The sequence below is a fragment of the Lissotriton helveticus genome, chromosome 11 (assembly GCF_964261635.1).
Source record: "Lissotriton helveticus chromosome 11, aLisHel1.1, whole genome shotgun sequence".
Lineage (NCBI taxonomy): Eukaryota > Metazoa > Chordata > Amphibia > Caudata > Salamandridae > Lissotriton > Lissotriton helveticus.
This window is the reverse complement of record NC_136072.1, coordinates 205413734-205436908: the sequence shown is the minus strand read 5'-3', so window position 1 is coordinate 205436908 and position 23175 is coordinate 205413734. Positions and strand designations below refer to the sequence as shown.

The 23175-nt window shown below is 47.1% G+C and overlaps 1 protein-coding gene across 1 annotated transcript in view; it reads left to right on the top strand.

Moving 5' to 3' along the window:
• Positions 1-703: 703 nt before the first annotated feature.
• LOC144792311 (uncharacterized) overlaps positions 704-23175 on the top strand; it is a 258509-nt gene continuing 236037 nt past the window's right edge. Inside the window, exon 1 of the mRNA XM_078667261.1 lies at positions 704-831. The gene's annotated coding sequence lies outside the window, so the exon portion shown is untranslated. The remainder of the gene's footprint in view (positions 832-23175) is intronic.

The window sequence follows — 23175 nt, the reverse complement described above, 5'->3', positions numbered from 1 at the left end:
CCCTGTCATGGACTGTTAGTGTCTACACCCATGTCTGTGTCTTTGCAGGCGCCAATGCTTGTTTCCCATATCAGACCCTGTCATGGACTGTGAGTGTCTACACCCATGTCTGTGTCTTTGCAGGCGCCAATGCTTGTTTCCCATATCAGACCCTGTCATGGACTGTGAGTGTCTACACCCATGTCTGTGTCTTTGCAGGCGCCAATGCTTGTTTCCCATATCAGACCCTGTCATGGACTGTGAGTGTCTACACCCATGTCTGTGTCTTTGCAGGCGCCAATGCTTGTTTCCCGTAACACCCATGTCTGTGTCTTTGCAGGCGCCAATGCTTGTTTCCCTGCTGGAGCCTGGGGGCAGCGGTTCCGTCAGCGGCCACCAGAGGGCGCTCCTCGCCTGCTGATGAAACTCACTGAGCTGCACATTGGATGAAAGGAGAAGAGTTTCCTCTTCTGGGTCAGCGGCGGCAGAGACAGCACAAGCAGCCGTGTTGACATCACTTTGGCCTCTCCTGGTGTGTCCAGCCTGCTCCAGAGGAGGAAGGAGCCATTGCCTGTGTCCAGTTACCATCATCTTCAGACCCTCACAGCCCCCCCTCAGACCCCAGATCTGCCCCCCCCCCGCCCCAGGGGGAGGAGAGAGCCTAGACAGGCACCCATGTTTGGTGAGCAGTTACCTTAATCTTCAGACCCTCACAGACCCCCCTCGGACACCTGATCTGCCTTTCCACCTTAAGACCGCAGATCTGCCCCCCCCTCAGACCGCAAATCTGCCCCCCCACCAGCCCCAGGGGGAGGAGAGGGCCTGGACATGTCTGCACAGGTCTCTGCTCAGGTAGGAGATTGTCAGCACCTTCTGCTGTGTTTGTAGAAATAGACTGAATAATCCTGGAGGGAATCTCTGCAGGAGCCGGGCTGAGCTGGGCCCTTCTATCCGGGCCCCCCTGGGACAGAGCTGGGCTCTTCTATCCGGGGGCCCCTGGGGCTGAGCTGGGATCTTCTATCCGAGGGCCCCTGGGGCTGAGCTGGGCTCTTCTATCCGGGGGCCCCTGGGGATGAGCTGGGCTCTTCTATCCAGGGACCCCTGGGGCTGAGCTGGGCTCTTCTATCCGGGAGCTCCTGGGGCTGAGCTGGGTTTTACTACCCTGGGGTCCTGGGACTGAGCTGGGCTCATCTATCCGGGAGCCTCTGGGGGGGAGGGGGGGAAGCGGTGGGCTCTTCTATCCGAGGGCCTCTGGGGGGCTTTCCTTCCAGCCCAGGGGATGTTTGTGGACATCATGTCTGTTAAAGTGGGGATCTGTGCACTGTGCACTGCATCTGCACTGTGAGGGATCGGTGCACTGCATCTTACTGCACTGATAGGGATCTGTCGAATTGGGGTGCACTGCATCTTACTGCACTGTGAGGGATATCTGCACTGCACTTCATCTTACTGCACCATGAGAAATCTGCATGCTGCACTGCATTTTGCTTTATTGTGAGAGGTCAGTGCACACCACATTGAGTTTTACTGCTCTCTGATTCATCTGTCACACTGAACTGTGTTTTACTGCACTATGAAAAATGTGTGCACGCAGCACTGCCTTTTAGTGTACTTCTAGTAATCTATGTGCACTGCAGTTTACAAGACAAAGGCAGCAAATGCCCATTCATGTGCACTGCGTAGAGGTCACGGAGTCAGTACTGCCATTAGCATTATGTTTTAACCTAACACGAAACAGTGAGCCTTGATAAACTGGATACAGGGGGGAGCAAAATGTAAAATAAGTGTTGTAGAAAAGTAGGATCTGATTCTGTGGTTGCCCCCACTTTTTGCCTGGTGCTATGCTGTTTCTGACTAGTCCGACTGGGATCCAGCTATTCAGGACCCCAGTCTCTGTGCTCTCTCCCCTACATTGGTTATGGTAAGTGCTTAGGTACATCCCAGATTGGTTACTAGTGTGCTCTTATAAGTCCTTAGTATATTGTATTGTATGGTATTGTAATTGCATTTATATAGCACTTACTACCCTTGACGAGGCGTTAAAGTGTTTTTTCAGCGTGTAGTACACTACTCTGGAACCCATAGAGGATTGATGGTGAATTGGGATAGTGAAATATAAAATTTGAGAACTGGACATGTTAGTCTGTTATTTTGATTAAAATGGATAGTGGAGGGATAGAAGAGAGAGTGAAGAATTTAGTTTTTTTTGTTTGTTTTAGAGGTTATTGCAGTAGGAGGAGGCTTGGGATGAGTAAAAAGAGATGAGGAGGGGAAGAGTCAGAGAGAAGAGTTTAGAAAGTCTTGTTTTGGGGATTGGTATAGCAAAGAGGTGTCAGATGGTGCAAGGAGGGGTAGGGGAGAGTCTAGAAAGGGCTATTTTGGGAATTATAGTAGTTGTATGGGGTTTGGGATGAATTAGTGGATGTAGAGGATATATTGATAGAGGTATAGCGTGAGAAATAGGGTAATGCATTGGATATTGCTGAATTAGAAGAAAGTAATTAATATATAGATCCATAAGTACATGGAAAGTATATAGATGTATAAAGGAAGTAAGTATATGCAGATTAAAGATATTGATAGAGGTTTAGGGTGAGAATTAGGGTAGTGCTTTGAATATGCTTTTGTTAGAGAAAAGTAATATAGATCCAAGTACATGGAAGGTATATAGATGCACAAAGGAAGTAAATGTGTGTAGATTAAAGATGCATTATAATAACTCTGGTTTCAAATTAAACATAATTATTCAACATGTTTATACAAAGAAATACACATATTTAGGTACATATCTATAGTACAAATAAATGTTTATTTACAGAGCGATATGCTGTATATTTCTGTTTGCGTATGGTGCTTATGTGGGGAAGAGCCAATTCTGGAGTAGTTTTCTGAAGATATGGTGTTTTTCGGTGGATCTTATGCTGGGGGTAAAGAATTTCATCCTTTGACTGCTGAGCAGAGAAGGATGTGCAACCCATGCTTTTTTCATGAATCTTGGGATTTTGGACGGAGGTTCCTTTGTTGAATATTAATAATAATAATAAACTAAGTTTATAAAGCGCCTGGTTACACTAGGCTAGTGTGTCCCTGCGCTACGGTACGTCCTAATCAAGCGCCCGAATCCAACATTTCACCCCTTGCCACTTTCTCTGCCCATGCCTATCCTCTGGGAAACAAATGTGTTTGGTGATTTTATTTCTGATGAAGAGCTGTCCTGTTCCATGTATCGCTTTGTGGGTGATACAAAGCAGCTTGAACGTGCATCTTCTGGCAACCGGTAACCAATTCAATTAAATTCAGTCGAATAAACTTTATTTCGGTCAATATGACTTCAAAAGTACAAACACAATACATATAAATACATGTAAATATACATCAAAAATCAATGACATATAATTAAAAAGAAGTGAAGAAATCAATTATGAACACTATTGGCACACATGTAAAGTAAATGAATTCCACGCTCAGTTAAAAATGCCTACAATTATTATTTCACAAAAGGAGGACAAAAAGAAGCGAAAATCACAGAGGGGTTTTCAAGGCAAGGAACAAGGATTCACCTTTGGAAAGTGCATTATGCAATAAATAAATAATTTGCATAAAAAGGATTACTAAAAAAAGATGACCAAACTTCTTATCATACTACAGATAATAGGTCCTAGCACTAAGAGCCCCCTATAATGCAGGCTACTTCTGCACATGATTTTTATTACAGTAATTGCGGAAGTAGACTAGTAAATTACGGTTTCCCTATAGCATAATTAAGGGGCTAACGAACATGCTCACTATAATCTAATCATATTAAAAACAAGGCCTAATTTTAAAACTGACAAAGAGAACCACAAATAGGTATTTTTCCCGGCTATTTAATAATAAGATCGCTTCATATCAACCAAAACACATCGTAGTTTTTTTTAGGGTGTTTTTATGAATATCCTGTGTGTACACCACATGGAGAATAGGAAACCTGCCACTGAGTAAGCAATTGGGGTACTGAAATCATTTTTCAGTATCCTGAAAGCCTCAGAGCAACGTCTAGTACCAAGGTTCCTACAAATCTGCACCAGCCATCGTTTTCTTGCCTTGTAGTAGCCAGGGCAGCTAAAAAACACATAGAGTACTGACTCTTCGGGACGGTCGCATGCCGGGCACCTTAAAACTTGCAAACCCCCCCACTTGTGTGTGAAACTACGGAGGGGCAAAACCCCATGCCTAAACTGAAGGTAATTATGAGGAAGGGGTCCCAATGGGAATGAGAACATATAATGAAACTTGATAAAGAAAAATCATGTAGACATTACATCAAGCCACATTGTTTTAATCACAATGGGGATGAGTAATCAATAACATCACTAGTTGAGTGTTAAGTAAATGGTGGAACAGTGCCCCAGAGGGGGAGGGAAAGGGAGGGTGCGTGATGTTGTGAGGATACAGTGATAAGGAAGGGTTGTAGGTGACAGAATAATCAATACTTCCAACCAATTAATTCCAATGGTTACATACTATGAAGGCGTCGGTTCCGCTCCTAAGGTTCGCCTGATTCATTCGGCCTCCGATCAACTCGACGATTTGTCCATTAATTGAATTCGTTCTCGATCTTTTTTCGCGGAGTGATTAGCCTGACGGGAACCATCAACCGAGTGTCCTTAACCCCACAAGTGACTCCAGTAAGGTGGTCTGCCCCGACTTTCCTGTCCTGAAGAAGACCCCGCTGCAAGGATATAACAATACCTGCCTACTTTAGAGGGTCGAAACGTCGACAACTATCTGTTTGTAACCATCAACTCCACGTCCCAACTGTTCATATGTTGCACTGTGTGGAGTATGATATGTCCTGATTTATAGTTTAATGTTTTGTCTTGTACATAGTATGTAACCATTGGAATTAATTGGTTGGAAGTATTGATTATTCTGTCACCTACAACCCTTCCTTATCACTGTATCCTCACAACATCACGCACCCTCCCTTTCCCTCCCCCTCTGGGGCACTGTTCCACCGTTTAATTAACACTCAACTAGTGATGTTATTGAATACTCATCCCCATTGTGATTAAAACAATGTGGCTTGATGTAATGTCTACATGATTTTTCTTTATCAAGTTTCATTATATGTTCTCATTCCCATTGGGACCCCTTCCTCATAATACTCAATTAACCCAGGTCCCAGTGACTCCATTTGGGTAAAACCCCCCAACTGTACACTAAACTGAAGGTAAAGCTTTCTAGCAGCTGCCGGCTTGATATCATCTAGGGCCGTCTCAAAGCTAAACCTATCTTTGATATCTAAAAAGGCGGAGCTTACCGTACCTACTCGGGGACAAGTCTGAAGCTGTGCCATTTTATACTCTCCATAATAGGCCTTTAATGATTTCCTAGGGAGTAAGGAGCAGGCACACTCAGGATCAGCCCAAAGTTCCCCCAGCCCCATACTAACCAGCATGCGCTTTATGTACGTGAGCCACAGGAGTTTGGCAGCCCCCGTTAGGTCCATTACTTCTTTTATTTCCTCCCTGTACGATAAAAGTTCTGGGGTGACCCACAGGCGACGCCAGTACAATAAGGGTTTAAAATTGGTTACATCAGCGATTGCCATAAGACCCAGATCTAATCGGAGCAGAATTAGCGGTGTGCTCCGTGGGAGCTTTAACAGCTGTCTCAGGAAGTTGTTCTCTACCTGCGTTAAGTTCTCGGGTCTTGTATAGTCCCAGAGTTCTGCACCGTATAACGCCCCTCCCGGGGATTGGGCCTTATATATTTCAATGGCTGGACTCACTGGTTTCTGATTAGACTTACAGAAGACCTTCATAATGCCACCTGATGATATGTGATCATTTTAGTGCCAATTTTTTAATTTGTGCCCCCCAATCCATAGTTTCTGTGATTGTGATGCCGAGATAGTCAAACGAGGAAACTCTTTCTAGGGGTTTACCATTTAATGAGGAGTTTGCTCATGCACTTTTGGAGCTATTAAACACCATACATGATTTTTTCTGTAGATTAATTTCTAATCTTCTTTCACTACAGAATACTTCAAATTTATTGAGTACCCTCTGGATCCTTATAGGTGATTTGGATACTAATAAAGTATTGTCGACAAACGTCATTGCTGGGATTTCTCGGGAGGCTAACTTAGGTGCATCAAGGTCTTTCTCGACTAATAAATGATCTATCAAGCCATTGATGTAAAGACTGAAGAGAGTGGGGGCGAGCACACAGCCCTGGCGAACCCCGCGTTTGATCGGGATGGGTGCAGTTAACTTTCCATTATTGCCAAACCTGATTTGGGCAAAGTTATCTGCGTGCAGCCGCTTGATGGGATGGGTCAGATATGTTGGAATCCCCATCTCATGGAGGACCGTCCAAAGTTTTTCCCTTGGGACCAAATCAAAGGCTGACCCCAGGTCTACAAATATTAAATAGAGGCTGCCACCCTCTAGACACACGGTCTTCCAGTACAGTTGAAGCCTGAGTCACCTTCAGCCACGCAACAGGACTCCACTGGACGGACCACAGCTGCGTCCACTTCACCTTCAGAAGAACGACGATCCACCACCTCCAGCAACAGGTTGCTCGAAGAAGCTGGAACAAGATCACAGCCGACCAGCTCACCGCCTCCCTGAGCCAGCACCCTCCCGCCAACTCAGCGAACCCCAGCCAGGCCGCCGACAACCTCACGAAGTGGATCAGCAACTGCGCGGACGAACTCGCCCCTCTGAGGACCCCGCCCAGCAGATCCTGCAGCAGAAAAACACCATGGTTCACCGACGAACTCAAGTGCTCCAAGAAGAACTGTCGAGCCCTCGAGAAAGCCTGGAGAAGGGAACCAACGACGGACAACATGGCCACCCTCAAACTCGCCACCCGGAAACACCACCAACTGATCCGCGCCACCAAGAAAAACGCATACAAGGACCGGCTGGACAACAACGCACACAACTGCAAGGAACTCTTCAACATCGTGAAAGAGCTCTCCAACCCCAACGCCGGAAACAACGACATCACCCCGTCGCAAGACCTCTGCAACTCCCTCGCGTCCTACTTCCACAACAAAATCTCGGACATACACAACAGCTTCAACAACCAACCAACGCAAGCCACAACCGCAACGACTCCACCATCCACCACCCTCCGCACCTGGACCCCGATCAGCACCGAAGACACCATCCGCACCATGAACTCCATCCATTCCGGATCTCCGACTGACCCCTGCCCTCACCACGTCTTCAACAAGGCCGACGCTGTCCTCGCACCCCACCTGCGGGACATCATCAACACCTCCTTCGACTCCGCCACCTTCCCTGAGAGCTGGAAGCACGCCGAAATCAGCGCTCTCCTCAAGAAACCCACAGCAGACCCCACCGACCTCAAGAACTACCGTCCCATCTCGCTCCTCCCGTTCCCGGCCAAAGTCATCGAGAAGATCGTCAACAAACAGCTGGCCGCCTTCCTCGAGACGAATGGATCCCTCGACCCCTCACAGTCCGGCTTCCGAGCGAACCACAGCACGGAGACCGCCCTCATCGCCGCCACCGACGACCTTCGAACTCTGATGGACAACGGAGAAACAGCGGCCCTCATCCTCCTGGACCTCTCCGCGGCTTTCGACACTGTCTGCCACCGCACCCTAGTACAGCGCCTCAGCAACATCGGAGTCCAGGAGAAGGCACTGGAATGGATCACCTCCTTCCTCGGCGGAAGAACACAAAGAGTCCGCCTACCACCGTACAAATCAGAGGCCACCAAAGTCATCTGCGGCGTACCCCAAGGATCCTCGCTGAGCCCAACCCTCTTCAACGTCTACATGAGCCCCCTCGCGGCCATCGCACGCCAACACAACCTGAACATCATCTCCTACGCCGACGACACCCAGCTGATCCTCTCCCTGACCAACGACCCCGTCACCGCCAGAGCCAACCTGCACGAAGGGATGAGAGACGTAGCCGAATGGATGACGACCAGCCGCCTGAAACTGAACTCAGACAAGACGGAGGTCCTCATCCTGGGCTCCACGCCCTCCGCCTGGGACGACTCCTGGTGGCCCCCCGCCCTGGGCACCGCACCCAAACCGACGGACCACGCACGCAACCTGGGCTTCATCCTGGACTCCTCCCTCTCCATGACCAGACAAGTCAACGCCGTCTCCTCGTCATGCTTCAACATCCTGCGCATGCTACGTAAGATCTTCCGGTGGATCCCCACCGAGACGAGGAAGACGGTCACCCAAGCCCTCGTCACCAGCCGACTGGACTACGGCAACGCCCTCTACGCCGGAACCACGGCCAAACTCCAGAAGAGACTCCAGCGGATCCAGAACGCCTCGGCGAGACTCATCCTCGACATCCCCCGACGCAGCCACATCACCGGACACCTGAGAGATCTGCACTGGCTCCCGGTCAACAAGAGAATCACCTTCCGGCTCCTCACCCACGCGCACAAAGCCCTACACGACCAAGGCCCGAGCTACCTCAACAACCGGATCAGCTTCTACACTCCCAAGCGCCTCCTCAGATCAACCAACCACGCCCTCGCCGCCGTCCCCCGCATCCGAAGAGCGACAACAGGAGGAAGATCCTTCTCCTACCTGGCAGCCAAGACCTGGAACTCACTTCCGACCAATCTGCGCCTGACCCAAGACCACCTCTCCTTCAGGAAGAAGCTCAAGACCTGGCTGTTCGAGCAGTAGCGGCACCCCCCCCCCCTCCCAGCGCCTTGAGACCCTACGGGTGAGTAGTGCGCTCTACAAATGACTTGATTGATTGATTGATTGATTGATTGATTGAGTATTTGGTCCAAAGTGGACAGTTTTTCCCTAAACCCCGCCTGTAAAGGGGATAATATCTCCCGTTCCTCCATCCAAGTTTGTAACCTAAACAGCAATACATGCGCAAAGATGTTTTGTGTGATGTCTATCAGGCTAATTGGCCTATAGTTAATTGGTAAGAGCGGTGAACATTTTTTATAGATGGGAATTATTTCCGCTCCAGCCCAACTGGGGGGAATCTTCATGCCCTGAAGTATGGTATTAAATATCACCCAAAGATATGGAGCCCAGACAGTTGGTTCACTGTGAAAAAGGTCCCCAGGGATTTTGTCTAGGCCGGGTGCTTTGACTGGGGCAATTTTTACTAGAGCTCCCTTGATTTCATTTATACTTATACTAATGCTACCGTCATAGGGTTCTTTAGTTTCCCTCAATTTGGGGGAATGGTCAATCCCCATAGGGCTTCCCTCAAATATCTCATTAGTCAATGTTTCTTCCTTGGAATAGAGAGATTCAAAATGTTCCCGCCAGACTTCTTCATCCAGATTTGGGTCTACCAGTGATTTAACACCAGAACTACCAGTGTTGACAACTTTCCAAAAGGTCCTCATGTCCCTGGCCCCCAAGGCGCTTCGCAGAGCATCCCGCTTATCCTTTTCACACCCTTTTTTGGCTTCAAAGATGGCCACTTTAAATACCGTCCTGGCAGATTTCATTTGTAGGCGATCATTAGCCTGGACGGACGATGCCAACGATCTTTTGGCTTTGCGGCATTGATCATTATACCAAGGGTGGGGGTGCATCCTGCTAGGCTGGTTTGTTTTTTTGGAATACAAGAAGTCCAATGGGATTTCTCCTAATCTAGCATGGTTTATTGTGACCAACTCAGGATCTGTACCTGCTCCATTATGGGTTGTTAAGTTGGATGCCGTCAGGAGCACTGTGACCAGGGCTTCATATAAATTGCTCAATTTATCTTGCGATTGACTAAAATCGGTCCATCGCACTCGTCGCCTACAATTGGAAAGTGTCAATCTGACATCAATAGGGTTATCTGAATTAGGGACGCTACCAGGAATAAACTCCTTTAGTACAAGCACTAGCGCATGATGGTCACTATCTAGCCGTGGAACAACCCTAAAATCGATTAACCTATCCCAGGATTTGGAGTCAATTAGGATGTAGTCTAATAGAGAGCCACAGTTATTTCTATGGAAGGTATAACTACTTGATGTTTCAGACATAGTTCTACCATTGCAAGCTCTTAGGGAGTGATTCAAGACAAGGCAGTTCATCTGAATCACCAGAGGGGACCATTTTTTAACTGGTAGACATCTAGTCTCCGGGATTGCCCAAAAATTATCCTTGTCATATAGGCTGTCCAGGAGCATTCCCTCTAGTGACTCGAACTGGCAATTGAAATCCCCTCCTAAGATCACCATATGATTTTCAGCAATGGTACCTAAGAACGTAGTTAGGTCTTCCAATGTAATTGACTCCTTTCCCAGGACCGTAGGTCTACAATATACATTTAAAAGAGAAACGGAAATCTTTAAGGGAAACTGGAGTAAAACACATAGTATATCATTCGATCCTGTGTCGATCTGCTTGGCCGTGCATCCTAGATGAACTCCCACCCATGTTCTAAGGCCTCCTGATGGTCTCCCTTTACCCCCAGATGTTGCGGGGATATTAAAGGTGGCAAAACCCAACTTGGGGACCTCCCCTCTAGCCCATGTTTCCTGAAACATGCAGATCTCGAATTGACTAATAAAAGAGCCGCAGTTAGGATCATCTATCTTATTATTCAGACCTGTGACGTTCCATGATAGGACCCTTGTTTTTGAACAATTAGGGGGATTCGGTGTACCAGGCGGCAGGGGGGGGGGTGCTTGCCATACGGCCTTTATCTTTCCACTTTTTATCCTTAAAATTTGACCCCACGGGTAAACAAAATTTAGGATTATCCCTCCGGACCGAGTCATCGCCTTTGTGGGTGCAACCAGGGGAACCGCTCATGCCCCCACAGGTTGGGCACTCCCTGCGTGGGATACATGGTCCTATATCACTAACCTGGATCTGGGTTTCTGTTTGGGGTGGACACATTTGTACCTTAATGATAGAGGGGTTTTCCTTAAGTCAGTTTACTCCATCCAAGCAGCTAAGTCTATTTACAGTGGGAATGTTAAAAATAGGTTGCTTTTGCCAGTGCTGAAGAGTCAACTCACGGTTATTAGGATCATTTCTCCAGCCCGCTCTGAATGCCTGATGTCATTGTAGGGCCTGTTGGGGGGTAGAAATAACCCTAAGGGAGTACTTGAATACCACCCATTTTTCTCCCATCCTCTCTAGCTAAAAAGTTTTGGGTCATCAACGGATTTCAAAAATGAATTATTATGCAATCTCCATGTAAATCCTTATATCGTCTGCCTTTCCATCCCACCCTGCGCGTGGTTAGGATCTCTTCCACATCCTCATAACTAAAATATCTGTGGTTTACAAGCCAGTGAACAGATTTGTTTTATAAATTATTGATGAGATTCAGCTTGATCCCTTCTAAGTTCAGGGATACCTGCAAGAATGAGGACATCCGGAGTTGATGCGGGTGGTAGATTTATAACTGGAGGGGGTAAAAAGTGGTTGGTGGCTTCTATGTTTGTAGAGGCGCCTCCCCCAGCTGCCTATTGTTTGATTGGTGTAGCCCTGTGGATTTATACAATGGGGGTGGGCAATTAGCTTGGTTAGAGGTAACCGGTGTGGGCCTTGCAGGGCTATCTCTAATGGCCTCCGACGTGTGAATCTCCCCATTTGGTTTTAGAGGCAGGGCTTGTTCATTAGGTTTGAGGCTAGGATTAACCAATGCATTGCTTATAGTGGTGTGCACTCGTGACCCGCATTCAGGTCCAGCAATACCACGGGCACCCCCCTTGTACTTATCCAATTATTAAAAAGTACAGACAGCCTGTCAACCCTCTCTTGTAACGATCTAAGTTCATCCTTAACTATATCCCTCATTTGGATCTGCAGATCCACCACCAACTTTGTAACCCACACTGGCTGATCACTTATGGTTTCCATGCTCTCTTCTGGGTTCCCCATCCCAAGTTTCCCATTATCAGAAGTAACACCCTGGGGCTTCTACCTTCTTGCAGGTGCTTTCGCCTTAGGTTTAGGTTTGCCTTTTCTGTACGGTTGGTTTGGGGTAATAACCCTGGGTGGCTCGGGGATAACTACTTCTATTATTGGCGTTTGGTCACTGGAGAGGTCAGTTATAGAAGCCCCTGAGATTTGTAAGATACTCGGGTCAGTCTGTGCAATTTCTAGATTTGGGGTCAGGGACAGTCGTCTCTCGGTCCGCTCTATTTCAGTTGCCACGGCTCTTAGAGCCTTCTCTAGCATCCTGTCAATAGAGGTAGGTTTACTATTTGGTTTGGACAAGACCGGGGTCTGTTTCTTCTCAACGCATGCTCTTCTCCCCATTCTGAAATATTTTTAAGATGAGACTCTCGTGTTAGTTATTAGGTTTAAATTTGAGGTGGATGCAAGAGGTTCCTCTTGAAAGCACCAATTCGGTGCTCTATACGCAACTACACGAATACTTAGTAAGTGAACCAGTGCTAGAAAGTACTATCTAAGACCAGCAGGGTAAGCAGAGGAATCTACACATACGTTCTTCAGTGTTCTCAGTCCAGAGTCAATTGTGATACACACTGTGCCAACTGGGTGCCAATAAAAGAAAGGACAATTTCAAAAGTTTAGCAATCTGGAGGACATAACCACAGTACCTTAAATACGGGTCCCAGGGATTAGGGGTTAGAGAGCAGGCCCAGCCCAGCCTCCTCCGGCTTAGGACGGCCCCGCCCTTGGCCCAAGCTTCGCCAGGCGCACGCCCGCGCGCGTCCCGCGGTGCGAGAGCCCTACTCTGAATTTCAATTACCTCCCTACGCTTACTGATGGCGTCACAGACCGGCGCCACAGGGGGAATGCTGGTGCTTGTGGTCCCCCGGACCTCGCTGAGTGTTGGCGTGCAGCAGAAAAGACAGCCGGGACAGGCGAACAAAGGTAAACGTTGCAGTCTGCTTAGACCGTTTAGTGGAAGTGTTGCCGTGTCCTCAGAATAGCGTTGGCGGAGCCAATGCAGGGCTTTCAAGGCAGGGGAGATGTGGTCTAGCGGTTTGATTTAAAAGAGTAGTCTGGCAGCTGAGTTCTGAATCCGTTATAGTCTTTTCATGGTCGTTAAAGGTGATCCGTAGTAGAGGCTTTTGGCGTAATCGAGTTTGGACAACACAAGGGAGATGGTAGCTTGGACCTTGTGTGGAAATCTCAAATGGGGGAAGATTTAAAGCAGAGTTGTTATAATAACAAAGCTTGATCTTTCTAGTTTGTCCACTTGGGCATTCATCGATAGCTTGGAGTCCATGGTCAAATCGAGGTTTCTTACTTCCTTCGATACTTTAAACGGTGATCCCAGTTCATCACGCCAAGCGGCAAGCGATCATAATGTTTCCAATTGCCACAGGTGAGTATTTCCGTTTTGGAAGCATTCAATTTGAGGTGGCTCCAAATCATCCACGGCTCTGAAACAACTGAAAATTGGTGAGTTTCCAATGTCTTTGGGGCATTCCAGTTGAAGGAGTATTTGCGTGTCATCTGCATAATTATAGCATGTGAGGTGAAATTGATTGATCATGTAGATGTTGAAAAGCATGGGCGAGATGATAGAGCCTTGAGGGACCCCTGCTTTTGTGGAGTATGGTTTGGACGAGAAAGGTGGGGTATGGATGACATTAGTTCTGTTTCACAGGTAGCACGTGATCCAGTCTAAAGCAGTTCCCTCTGTCGGCTTTGTGGAGTCTTTGTGTTAGTGTTATGGTCAACCGTGTGAAAGGCAGCTGAGAGGTCCAAGAGGAGTAGACAGCAACCATGTCGCAGCCAACTGTGTTCTTTTAGTACTGAGGTGCCACCCATGAGAGACCAATCAAACTGTGTCTATTGGTCTGCCATTGCAGCCTGTGTAAGCTGGTGCTAGCACCACTTACTAAAGATATAGGTTTCCTATATTTAGTGTCACTGCCCTTAAGACCTATAAGTCACCCTTATGGCAGGCCTTTGCAATCCTGATAACAGAGTGCTTGGTTCTAAGTGAGAGGGTGCCCCTGCATGAGCAGGACACCCCAGCAGCCTACGGAGTCCATTCTCCCGGGTTCTAAGTGTGACAGTGCCTCTGCATGAGCAGAACACCCCTACAACCTTCGGAGAACATTGTCCCGGATTGTAAGTGCATCAGCCATTACGATACATTGAGTGGCCATGCATCATTACGCGATGACCATCTCTAAACTGGCTGTAACAAACCCTGTCATGTTTGATATCAAACATGTTGGAATCATACCTGTACACACATAAAGGGATAGGGAGAACCAAACAAGACAAAACAGACTCGAATAAGTCAAAAATAAATCTATTTAGAAAACTGCCTTCACTCACACACAAATGTGTGTGACATGCTTCATCATCGGGTCTGCTTGCAAGATGCCCCGGCGTAGCCACACTCAGGACGGAGCATAAGGGAGGGGAAAACAAAAAAACAGTACAAATAAACAGACACGTATACAAAACAACACAAATGTGCCAGAAAAGTGATAACACGGTGAATGTTACCCTGTGACTGGGTATCGTGATAGAACAAAGTGCAGCATGGGAAGTGCTTAAAACTGGCTCATGGATACCCTCATGAAACTTTATTTATGGGTTCCACGACCAGGATTAAAATATAGAAGGATGGGCAGTGTTTTAAAGAGAATTCAGGATCCCAAAACACCCCTCCTTAGACTGCTTGTGCCAACATGTTTCAACCGACTTACTGTGCCAAAAAATACACTGGTCACCCCGGTCTTCTTCAGGACGTCTATCTATCCCAGTCCTAGCGTCCACGTCGCCGTAGTCCGGCTGGTAGATGGAATGGGCTGGATCGAGAATCGATCAAACACGTATGGAGGAGAGTCCCACCATCGCGGGAAAACAAATTCTACACTAAAGCACAACCAATAATAGTAAGCTTCCATGTCTTGTGCCTGTTACTAAGAGTTCCCACTCCACATGGCATTCATATAATATCTCAATACTATCCCCAACCGTACTACAGTTGAGGCAAGGTGGGTTAATTCATCATACACTCAATACAATATATTGCGGCATAAGGTACACCACACTCCACTGCAGCACATACTACTGCAAAGGATCTTACATCATCCACATTCGTTCAGCATGGTAACAAACAAATGTGCCCCACTCCTATGGCAAACTTACCGAGTTTATCTTTATAAAAAGCTCGACAGGGCGCCCAGCAGGGAGGATTCCAAAGAACACAACCTGTGTTCGCAAGAAGAGAAGGTAAAGTAGGAAAACTATAGTCACGGGCCAGCGATAGGGCACTACTGAGAAAGGTCCCATGTTCACCTAAACCAGCCTGTATACACCCGAGTGATTGTATATACACTAGTTTCTCCATCAGTTTGAAATAAAGACACATGAAATCTCAAAAGCCTCCCCCTCTGTGCGATACTCCTTACTGTTCCGATGGAATACCACGCCAATCTGTACATGCTTCTGGAACGCCGCGCAGGTAACGAAGCGCGAGGCTGCTCCATTCTTTTATGTCAAACTCTGTCAAAGTCGCAGCCGCCCTCACACAGACGCTATAGGGCGCATGCATCAAAATACGCAGGGCGCCGCGGCCACTGGGAAATGTAGTATCTCCCCAGTGTTGTCTAGGCAAGCAGCCTGGTCTCAGCAACAATGAAAGCACGCTGGAGGGCGTGTGCGATAAATTATGCAAGGCAGCGAGATCACGGGGAGAACTAGTGTCTACCCAAAGTGTGTCCCGACAGACTGCCCCATCTAAGCCAAAGGGAAGGTAAGAAGGGCACAACAATACTGAAAACGATGCCCCCATGACTGCAAAATCGCACTGGATTGTTATCAGTGTAAGCGTTGCCCTCATTTTAACATGCGAGGAAAAAATCACCTGGGGAGTAAACTAAATATTAATAAACAGGGAAAATCATCCCATGAGTGTACAAGCTCCTCTCGGGGATTAGTTCATCAGCATCCAGACTTCGCACACCATCCACCCAATCCAGATGGGTGGGGAGAAGAGAGGGGGGAGAGGAAGGGAAACGGTTGGGGGGTAATTGGTTGAATGGGATAGATGCGGGGAAAGGGGGCAGGTAAAATAGGGAGAAGTATGAGTTGCTTCCTACCTATATCAACTGGGCTGCTTTAATCAAGCCATGGATGTTATACACCAGGTAGATGGAACGGAAACAAAATAGTCTCATAGGTGGAAATAGCCCTATAGTGGCAGAGTCAGGAGAAGGACGCCAGAGAAAAATAACATATCCTCTGGCTATCCATATTAATCCCTGCTAGGAAAAGCCAACAACAGAGTACCTTTAGGCATCGTTCGCCCTAAAATGTCTGGAACATGGGGTCCCTTATCACCTGCTCAATGAGTGCCACAGTATATCATCATTTAGTCCCATTATGTGGCTCTTGAACCGGAAGACCCACTTTTGTTCCCACAACAGTAAGGTGCGATTAACATCAGCAGAGTGCCTACCTCACTGCAACTTTTCGATGATCGTCCACCTCAGGTCATCAGCAGAGTGCCCTGCCTTTAGGAAGTGTGATGTCAGCCTAGTATTAGATCTGCCACATCTAATAGTTCTTCGATGTTCTGTAATGCGCGTCTTCACCTTCCTACTGGTCATGCCTACATACTGTTTTTGGCATGGGCATGTGATAAGGTAAATTACCCCTGCGAGTTGCAATTGGTATGGGATCTCTATTCCCAGGGGGAATGAAGTCCCAGGTCGATGTTCTTGGTGTTCGATGTCAAATGACAGACGCTACATGAGCCACAAAGTGTGTGGCCCATCAGGCTAGGTAAACCTGTAGATGTATTAGTCGTATTGATTTTGGGAGGCGGACGGGGCCTTGTGTGAACGAGAAAGTCCTTAAGATTTTGACTCCGTTTAAAATAGAATAATGGTTTGTCCATGTTTAAACCACCGGAGTTAAGGATCTTCCAATTCCGTAGTAAGGTCCGTCTGATCTGTTGTGATGCAGTGTTGAAATTAGAAACAAACACTGGTTTGTTCATTTTTGTTCTAATGGCTTTTGACAACAGTGCTTCACGATTGGCATTGTAAGCTCTCTTTCTGGCTCGTTTTATGATCCTAGTCGGATAACCTCTGTATTGGAGTTTCGAGGATAAAAGGTCTGCCTCTGCTGTAAAATCTGCCCGTTCTGTACAATTGCGGCATACACAGAAGAATTGACCCATCGGCAAGTTGTCCCTAAGGGACTTAGGATGGAAACTGTCAAATGCCAAAAGTGCATTCTTGTTGAGGTTCCGTGAGAATCATTACGATGTTTCGAACATAAACGAATATGGGCAAGTAAGGTATCTATGAACCGTAAATGACGAGTTCAGTAAGTGTACGCGTTTTTGCTACACTACTTGGCGGGGTTCGCCTTATTTACGTGTTTCTGCATCCGAACCTTTGGGTTCCATTTTAGATACGGCATCCATTTTGTTTCTTGCCCTCACGTAGTCAGCGAGCAGGAAACTGTCCGCCTCGTGACCCTTTAGGTCCCAAGCCTTACGGAAGATGCATATTCCTTTCATGCATCTTCTATGACCGGGGGAATGACACTGCGAAGGCAGATGGCTCCGCTTGAGGGTAATCCTCCCACGGAGGCCTATTGTTTCAGCCTTGCACGCGCTCGGCTTGAATCCTTTGATCCTGTGATTATGCCTTCCGATATTACCCTCACACTCTCTCCTCTACTGTTGTCTGACTTCCTTGCAGCTGTTCTTGTCTCTACCTTCATCCTTTTACAGCTAGAGTGGAATGTGCCTAATAGTGAGAAGATGTGCATTTACAGTTGGGAACCGGCAAACGTTATTATCAGTGTGTTCCGGGTTTCCGATGCCATGAATGAAGCCTTTTGAAGTTTACTGTGGGAACTGAGCTGTAACCTTTTGTTCGTAATGTTAGTCTATGTCGAAAACTAGTATAAAAGGAGCGACCCACATATGCAATTTGAAGCAGACTCTCAGAACTTACAATTCGTTGTACTTCTTGTGACTTTTGCCTCCCTGCAGTAATAAACGCTGATCTTTGACGCCGAAGGAAGTGTCCCGTGTCTCTGTCACTTGTGCGCCGAACAGGTATCCCATGAAGGTTATAGGTGTTGTTCCCTGGCACCGCTGGTTCTGTTAAAAGTCCAGTCCTTCAGTTGGCGCCCACGTGGGGCGACATCAGCGGTACCGGTCCAAAGCCTGACGATCGTGAGGAACTTCGTGTGAAATTTCCGAGGAAAAGGTGCACCCCGCTTCATCGATCCGGTTGTCGAAATAAGTGGTCCGAAGATCTTTCCCGCGAAGATTCCCGCCTCCTGACGGCTGCGACGGACCGATGCCCTGACTGTCGACCTGTTTCGGTGCCCGGCGTAGACCTTTCGTATAAGCGAGATGATAGACGGGCCTTCCAGGTGACGCCATTGTGCTCTCAGTTAAGTATTTTGGTGGGTCGCTCCCAGTCCTTAGTTGTTGTCGAGCTCTTTAAGCTTTGTTGTATGCATGGTTCCATTGCGTTTGTGGTTCTTAGTTGTGGTTCTTAGTAGTTATTTGACAGTTGCAATTGCCAAAAACCGAGGGTTTTGTGTTTCACGAAGATTTAGCGCTTCGGTAACCCTTGAAGTTTGATACTAGGTTAGTGTGCACGATGCCTAGCCATAGTGGTTTTCTTGGTTTCTTCAAATGTTGCGCAATGGATTCCCGGTTGGAGGACTCGTGTCCGATACCTCCAGTTGGAACTCCGATATATGAGCTCTATAGTCGACACGGTGTGGGCCCTATTATATATAATAAATACTGGGTCCGTTACACGAAAAAGGATGGTGTCCTTAGTTGGCCACCACATGGAAGTTTTGATCTCACGATCTTAGATAATCTTGAAGCTAAATTGTTTAAAATGAAAGCTAGGCCAGCTATGTTTGATTCCTTCCGGTTGTGGCGTAAAGAGGCCAAGCAGAAAGAAATCAAACAGTCTAAAAAGAATAAAAAAGATGGTATGGCTCCGATAATGCAACTTGTATGACAATGTCAGCGAGATAGAGAAGAATCAGAAATTGAAGTCTCTACTAGATTACACCACATGAGGATAGACAAATGTTATCCGGCTTTACCAGCCAGTTCTGATAAGAAAGAGGAGGACCCTAAGGAGGATCCCCTGTTAACGTATTTCATGAACTCGCCACCTCCATATGCACAGGGTGCTACGGCTCCTGTTGTTCCTCCTGTAGTTCCTCCAGTAGTCCCTCCTGTTGTTCCGGCGGCTGCTGGTCAGCCCGTTGCCGGTCCTACAGTCGTCCCTCCTACTGCTCCCGTGCCGGTACCTCCTCAGCCTCATATCACTGTCACCCCGACTACCTTGCCTGCTCCCACTATGCCTTCCTTCGCTTCTAATGTTGTTGCTCCTGCTCTTCTTTCTTCTTCTCCTTCTGTTCGTAATCGAATCCCTAACGCTGTTGCTACCCTTTATTCACCGCTTACTGGTCAGTTATTCCCGTCTGATCTTTCCGAAACTCCCCAGAGACGGAGCCAGATCCCTAGTGGAAGGGAAAAAGAGACATTAGTGACTATGGCACATAGATGGATAAGACACCCTGCTAACTACACTCCACGCATGGTCTTTGACACGTTTTCTCAGTTTAATGAGCCTACGCAGAGATTCGTGTTTGAAGAAATGTGTAACTTTTTGAGAGAAGAATGGTATAATAATGATGTAGACATTGTACCGCCCGATATAACTGAGCTTCAGAGTCAATTTTCGAATGGTATGATTGTAGGTGGAGATGTACGACGTGCCTTAGAGCGATTGTTAGCCCATAGGTCGACAGTACCTTCTCGAGTGTCATTTGATGACGACTCTGAGAATTGGAAAGCGGCTCCTGGTCAGTATCCTATGAGAGAGGTTCCGCCACTTTGGGTGCCTGGTGATCCACAAGCTCACCCTCCGGTCTTACCGCACTTTCGAAGAGTGTGGATACACCTCCCATGGAAACGATCAGAAGTTTTGCAAGTGAAGCAATCTTTACCTGATCCACGTAAGAATCCGGCTGGTTATTATAAGGAACTATCCCAATTGGTGGAAGCTTCTGTTATGAACCTTGCCGACATCGACATGTTGTTTGGCAATGTCGTACCGCAACCAGTTTGGGCGAAAATTCGCCAAGCAAATCACGCAAATGAGTTAGGTGGTGATTGGGCTGCACTAATAGCGGCTGATGCATTACAAGTCGGTGGAGCTAAGCCTGAGCAGTTGATTTTAGATTTACCTCAAAAAATCATCACACTTATGAAAACTCTCATGCCAGCGATGAGGGTGAACTGGGATAAATTATCAGCTTGTAAGCAAAAGAAAGACGAGAGTGTCTCGGATTTCTTTACAAGGTTTGAGGAAGCGTTTGTCGACCACAGTGGTCAGGACATGGGCTCTGAGGGAGGTCAGCGGTTATTTGTCGACAAGTTCGTGTCGAATTTGTTGCCTGAGCTATGCAACAAATTGAAGAATTCAGAAAGTGCATGGGCCGTTTCAACCACCGCACAGATATTAGCGACGGCTCAATACTACGAGAATAGGGAAAAGGAAGACAGTGATCGTGCAGATAAGAAAACGAAGGAGCTCAAAACAAAGGTTTTGTTGCAGCAAGCGTATCCTCCGCGATCAAATCAAAATGATTCGCAACAGCAGTATCGACCACGAGCACAGCCCAATAGAATGCAGCCATGTTCTGACAACTCTGACTATAGATCTTCACTTGGGTATAACCAGTGTGCATATTGTAGGCGAGAGGGCCATATCAAGTATGATTGTCCTGCTCTACGTGATCGCCTCAATGGTGTGCCGACTAGAGGGAGTCGTGGTGGCCCCCAACAGCCCTCTAGAGGTAGAGGTCGTGGTAACGCCCAAAGTCAGAACGAGCGCCCTCTTAATTCATCGGACGCAAATATTTGTTTTGATCAGCGCAATATGAAGTCCGATAGATCGGCACAGTACAATGTGGACGATTATTACACGGAACATGAGATTGTGTCAGACGACCGTTACTAGGACAGCCATCGACAAAGAGAGGGAGTAGTGTCAGTTCCGGTTGATCAGAGAGGGCCTTACGTTGCAGTTGCCACATCTGGCGTCGTTGAGCCTTTTCTGTTAGACACTGGTGCAATGAGAAGTTCCATCATGCATTCGAAACTCCCTGGCGCACCTTTGTCCGGCTTAACAAATGTTTCCATTGGATTCTCTGGCGCCCCGGTTAGCAATCCTGTCTCCAGCCCTTTGCCCCTTACTATTGGTCCTCGTGAGCTGGAGGCTCCATTGATTCTATCTACTGGTTGTGGTGAGAATCTCTTGGGACGGGATTTGTTAAAACGGTTATATGCGACTTTGTATTGCTCTCCTGAGGGAGTGGAGCTTACATTAGGTCGGAGAGTAAATTCTCCTATGTACTTATCGATCGATAAATTCCCACCGGAATTGAGCTCCCTTCCTGCGTCTCTATGGGCCACGGGTCCCAATGATGTGGGCCTATTGGACATCCCTCCTTATGTGATCCAATTAAAACCGAATGTACGATTGCCACGTATACCTCAATATCGTATTTCTCTTGATGGTGAGCGAGCGCTATTAGCGATTGTTCACGACTTGATCCAAAAGGATGTCATTGAAGAAACTCGGGGAAATGTGTGTAACAGTCCTGTGCTACCTATTTTAAAACGAACTGATCCATCTAAACCTCCTGTGTATCGCTTCATAATCGATCTAAGAGAAGTGAATAAAATTGTGATTCCGCAGTTTCCCGTGGTACCTGATATCACGGCTTTGTTGACCCTGATTCCAGCCTCTGCCTCCTGGTTCACGGTGATCGATCTAAAGAATGCTTTCTTTAGCATCCCAATCGCTGAGGAAAGCAGAGACCTATTCGGATTCACATTAGCTGGTCGCAGTTTTAGGCTAAAACGCGCTCCACAGGGCTACTGTGAGAGTCTGTCAATCTACAGTCAAGCACTTAAAAGTCAGCTTGATGCCTTTGTGTTACCGGCAGGTGCGGCTTTGATTCAGTATGTTGATGACCTATTAGTAGCTGCAGATACTGAGATTATTTGCAGAACTGCTACCGTGTCGTTGTTACACCATTTGTGTGACTTACATCATAAGGTGTCACCTTCCAAGCTGCAATATTGTTGTCAAGAAGTAACCTACTTAGGTCACTTATTGTCAAAAGAAGGGAGAAGGTTGACCCCAGAGAGAATTGCAGCGATTGCTCGAATGACTGTGCCAAGAACTCAGAGAGATGTACGTGCCTTTTTAGGTATTACGTCATACTGCAGACAATGGATTCCAAATTTTTCATTATTGGCGAAACCATTGTTAGCTCTCACGTGCAAGGATGTCCCGACTCCTTTGCCTTGGACTGAAGAGTGTCAGAAAGGGTTTTCTGAGTTACGTGATGCGTTGTGTTCGGCTCCTGTGTTAGGGACTCCTGACTACAGTAAGCCGTTTACACTATACGTTCACGAAAGGGATGGTTGCGCGTTGAGTGTTTTGACGCAACACTTTGGCGATAAGCAACAACCATGTGCATATTTTTCTTCGACCTTAGATCCAGTGGCTAGAGCATTGCCGAGTTGCTTAAGAGCGACAGCAGCAGCTGCGGTATCCATTCGACAGTCTGCTGGTTTGGTCATGAATAACATGCTTACGGTAATGGTTCCACACGCAGTCGATACTCTCTTGAACCAGACGAAAACTCAGCACTTGACGAGTGCAAGGTTGTCTGGCTACGAGCTAACGCTCTTGGCAAGTCATATACAGATAAAACGTTGTAATGTGTTAAATCCAGCAACGCTGTTACCGATTAGCATGGAATCAGATGATGTAGCACCGCGTGACTGTTATTTAAGAACCGAGGAGGAGACAAAAGGTTGTGTCGACCTGAAAAACACTCCGTTGGTAAACCCCGATGGTACTTTGTATGTGGATGGTTCGTGTTTTAAGTTGCCAAATGGTGATGTAACGACTGCGTATGCTGTAGTGACGTTGAGTACGGTTGTGGAAACTGCGAGATTGAGTCAGAATTCGGCCCAAGCGGCCGAGTTAATTGCCTTGACGAGAGCGTGTGTGCTGTCTAGGGGAAAACGGGTGAATGTGTTTACCGACAGCCAGTATGCATTTGGTGTGGCGCATAGTTTTGGGCGTTTGTGGAGAGAACGTGGATTCTTTACGTCACATGGCACGAAGATCCAGCATGGACAACTTGTGAATGATCTTTTGGAAGCACTTACTTTGCCAACAGAAGTGGCG